This window comes from Physella acuta, unplaced genomic scaffold (genome assembly GCF_028476545.2).
Source record: "Physella acuta isolate Inbredline_101_S28 unplaced genomic scaffold, ASM2847654v3 ptg002832l, whole genome shotgun sequence".
Taxonomy (NCBI): domain Eukaryota; kingdom Metazoa; phylum Mollusca; class Gastropoda; family Physidae; genus Physella; species Physella acuta.
This window is the reverse complement of record NW_026734233.1, coordinates 10,001-14,656: the sequence shown is the minus strand read 5'-3', so window position 1 is coordinate 14,656 and position 4,656 is coordinate 10,001. Positions and strand designations below refer to the sequence as shown.

General features: G+C 47.6%; 1 non-coding gene across 1 annotated transcript in view; it reads left to right on the top strand.

Annotated features, from left to right (window-relative positions):
- The first annotated feature begins 2,937 nt into the window (after positions 1–2,937).
- LOC131934462 (small subunit ribosomal RNA) overlaps positions 2,938–4,656 on the top strand; it is a 1,847-nt gene continuing 128 nt past the window's right edge. The window contains exon 1 of the ribosomal RNA XR_009385761.1: positions 2,938–4,656. This exon is cut by the window's right edge and continues 128 nt beyond it. This is a non-coding gene — a ribosomal RNA (small subunit ribosomal RNA).

The following is a 4,656-nucleotide window of genomic DNA, read 5'->3' as shown; positions in this document are numbered from 1 at the left end:
CTATTGATTAAATAGTGAAAAATAAGCTTCAATGTAGCTTAATCTAGTACAAAATCTAAAAGTTGTGATAAATTAAATTGAAATTAAACACGATAGACTTAAATCTAGAGTTAAGGAATAAAACCGACCCGCGAACCAGCTACTAAATGGTTCGATAAGACTTATCTCAAATACAATCGTTTTCTATCAGTGTTATGCCTTCAATCGATACTTTTTGATGAAATAAATACTTAAATGATTTAATGAATGCATATATACATGTAATTAATGAGTGAAAGTATGTATAAAGTATTAGATAAATTAATAATAAACCGACCCAGCTACTAAATGGTTCGATAAGACTTATCTCAAATACAATCGTTTTCTGTAATTGTTATGCCTTAAATTGATAATTTTTAGTTAAACAAATACTTAACTAATGAAATAAATACATAGATAAATGTATTTAATGAATTAAAGTATGTATAAAGTATTATATAAATTAATAATAAACCGAATCCGACCAAATTTAAATCTAAAACCACGATCGGCGGCGTAATGAAGTGTATCGTAAACCCGTTTTTTTTATAATTTAAAATGTAATGACAGAACTCCCAAAACAACAATACACATACATATTAGTACTATGGTGAATTGTAGTTGTATTAGGACCGTAATTATAGTTAATTAAGGAACCATTCATTGTCTTCGCTCTGTTATGTACGTCGTCGTTTAATCGACACGGCATATTTGGCTTGAATCTAGAAAAATTCAAACTCTAACCCTAAGGTAGACAGGCAGGGTAAATAAATGTGGGTGATCTCTCATAAAATTGTCTTCTAGGAATTATTTTTATATAGACTATCTTTTCTGTAGAGTTTAAGTGGACAAGCGCGGACGAAATAGAGCGCAAAATTTAAAATGAATTAAAAATTTTCATCAGACCGGAAGTAGGCATAACCTAGGCGCCATGTTTCCGTCGTACAAGTTTTCACCGTTGCAGTCACCGTTTCAATCGCTCTTCGTGTGGACGTGTATTATTTCTAGTCATGTGTTGTGTAGATGATTCGCTTAAGGTAGGTGTTCGGACTTATTTCTTTAATATTAATTAAACCGTATTTGCCTTGTCGGCCTTAAAATAAAGCTATTTTTTTTTCATCGCAATCGAAGTGTTAGATCTAGAATCTAGTTCCCGCCTCCGCTTCGCTAATTCGACTTAATGTAACTATGACACAACTATTAAATCTAGAGTCTCTATTTTAATTAAATAATTAGGAATTCTATCTCTAGATGATATCTAATCTATTCCCACACGTGTGTGCAAGTAGGATTTAACGTCAGAACAGGTGTGGTGGTCTAGGCGTCGCTATTTTTGACGGTAGGAATTTTTTTTTTAAATTCGTAAAATTTTATATAGACTTTATATAGCAATTTACTAAGACCGACCCTAACGCCCAGTAAATATTTAATTACCACATTGTTATGGACACGGTGTATTAGGTAGGGCCGAGGGCTATCCATAGGTACCAATTTTTAAATTTTGTGACAATTAGGAGCCGAGTTATAAAATAAATTTAAAATACTGGTTCTGGTCTTAGACTTTATATAGCAATTTACTAAGACCGACCTTAATACCCATTAATTATTTAATTAGCGCATAGTTATGGACATCCTGTATTAGGTTGGGCCCAGGGCTATCCGTAGGTACCAAGTTTATAATTTTGTGACGATTATTAGTCGAGTTATAAAATAAATAAAAAAAACTGGTTCTGGTTTGCACTACATTTCTTTCTTCTTTAACGGCGGACTCCCGGTCCAGCCCCATGGGTTACCCGTGAGCCGGGGCCTCGTTAGCCTGGACGGCTCCGATGTGACCGCGGATTGTTGTGGCCCGCCTCAGCCCGAGTCGAGATCACCCTTCCGATCGAAGGTGGACGCCATAGGGCGCCCGGGATAGCCCGGGGCGCTGTTCGTCACCCGAGCGCAGGGGCGCCGGGAGACGCCCCCGGTGAAGTTTGGCGGGTGATTCTGGTAGAGCTCCCCACCCCGATCGCAGGACACCCCTCGCCGCCCGCCCAGGTGTCGAGGTGGCCGCGGGGGAACTCGGGGCGTTTTGGCTCCCCCTTGTGCCGGAGCGGCGCCCTCGGTCCCAGAACGCCCCTGGCGGGTGATTCGCATGCCCCCTGGGGTGGGGAACGCGGGTGGGTGGTCGTAAAGCGTGTAACCGCAGTGGGGGCGGCCCCTTAGTCGGGGGCGCCAAAGTTGGCACCCCACCTGGGGCGCCCCCCGGAAGTGTGGCGCCCGCGCGAGTGAGCCCCGTAGATGCGCCCCGACACCCCCGCGCCGCCCCCCGGGTCGCGGCACCCCCGGCGCCCTCCGTGCGGGCTCCCCTCATGGGGCGGCACCCCGGTCCTCCCCGAGACTATGTACCCGATTTTTCGGTTTAACACTAGAGGTATGGGCAGAAATACGGCGGTTAAAACGGTCTGTATCTACTATTGTGGAGGTGAGTGTCGGTGAAGCCTCTATGTGACGCTAGGATCCGCGCTCCCTCGCAGCCAGCGACATGTGCCCGATCTGACCGTGCGTGGCTCAGTCTCCCGACTAGCTTCCCGGTAAAATGCGGGCTCGGCGCGCAGGTCGCGCCAGTGAAGGTAAAAGTACGTGTCCGTAGCGTGAAGCCAGCGGCGACGCGCAGTGCTAACGCAACCAAGCAGTATTGGTGGCTCGATAAAAGTCTCGCACTGGCCCAGCCCTCGGAACGGGCGACGGGTCTGCAAAACGCAGTCGGCTCGATGCAAATCGAGAGATTTCCCGGCGACGCCGTGTTTACGGTGAAGGGGGAAATGTGAGCGGTCCGATGTGAAAAAATCCGGGAATGCCGGGATCCGTTCTCTCGCTAGAGCGTTGTCTCCCGTCCCGCGATGTGTTGTGGAAAAACGTCTCGCAAACGATAGCTATCTGGTTGATCCTGCCAGTAGTCATATGCTTGTCTCAAAGATTAAGCCATGCATGTCTAAGTTCACACTGTCCCATGGTGAAACCGCGAATGGCTCATTAAATCAGTCGAGGTTCCTTAGATGACACGATCCTACTTGGATAACTGTGGCAATTCTAGAGCTAATACATGCAATCGAAGCTCCGACCTTTATCGGGAAGAGCGCTTTTATTAGTTCAAAACCAATCGGCGCGGCCTCGCAAGGGGTTGCGTCGTCCCATTTGGTGACTCTGGATAACTTTGTGCTGATCGCATGGCCTCGCGCCGGCGACGCATCTTTCAAATGTCTGCCCTATCAAATGTCGATGGTACGTGATATGCCTACCATGTTTGTAACGGGTAACGGGGAATCAGGGTTCGATTCCGGAGAGGGAGCATGAGAAACGGCTACCACATCCAAGGAAGGCAGCAGGCGCGCAACTTACCCACTCCCGGCACGGGGAGGTAGTGACGAAAAATAACAATACGGGACTCTTTCGAGGCCCCGTAATTGGAATGAGTACACTTTAAACCCTTTAACGAGGATCTATTGGAGGGCAAGTCTGGTGCCAGCAGCCGCGGTAATTCCAGCTCCAATAGCGTATATTAAAGTTGTTGCAGTTAAAAAGCTCGTAGTTGGATCTCAGGCGCAGGCGGGCGGTCCGGCTCGCGCCGGCTCACTGCCCGTATCTCCTGCCCTACCGTCTGTCGGCTCTCTCCCGCGGGTGCTCTTCACTGAGCGTCCCGGGTGGCCGACGCGTTTACTTTGAAAAAATTAGAGTGTTCAAAGCAGGCCTCGCTGCCTGAATAATGGTGCATGGAATAATGGAATAGGACCTCGGTTCTATTTTGTTGGTTTTCGGAATTGGAGGTAATGATTAACAGGGACAAACGGGGGCATTCGTATTGCTGCGTTAGAGGTGAAATTCTTGGATCGCAGCAAGACGAACTACTGCGAAAGCATTTGTCAAGAATGTTTTCATTAGTCAAGAACGAAAGTCAGAGGCGCGAAGACGATCAGATACCGTCGTAGTTCTGACCATAAACTATGCCACCTGGCCATCCGCAGGAGTTGCTTCGATGACTCTGCGGGCGGCCTCCGGGAAACCAAAGGTTTTGGGTTCCGGGGGAAGTATGGTTGCAAAGCTGAAACTTAAAGGAATTGACGGAAGGGCACCACCAGGAGTGGAGCCTGCGGCTTAATTTGACTCAACACGGGAAAACTCACCCGGTCCGGACACTGTAAGGATTGACAGATTGATAGCTCTTTCTTGATTCGGTGGGTGGTGGTGCATGGCCGTTCTTAGTTGGTGGAGCGATTTGTCTGGTTAATTCCGATAACGAACGAGACTCTAGCCTATTAAATAGTTCGCCGCGTTCCTCGATGCGCCGGCGCAACTTCTTAGAGGGACGAGTGGCGTTTAGCCACACGAGATTGAGCAATAACAGGTCTGTGATGCCCTTAGATGTCCGGGGCCGCACGCGCGCTACACTGAAGAAATCAGCGTGGATGCCTCCCTGGCCCGAAAGGGCTGGGAAACCCGTTGAATCTTCTTCGTGCTAGGGATTGGGGCTTGTAATTGTTCCCCATGAACGAGGAATTCCCAGTAAGCGCGAGTCATAAGCTCGCGTTGATTACGTCCCTGCCCTTTGTACACACCGCCCGTCGCTACTATCGATTGAGCGGTTCAGTGAGGGCC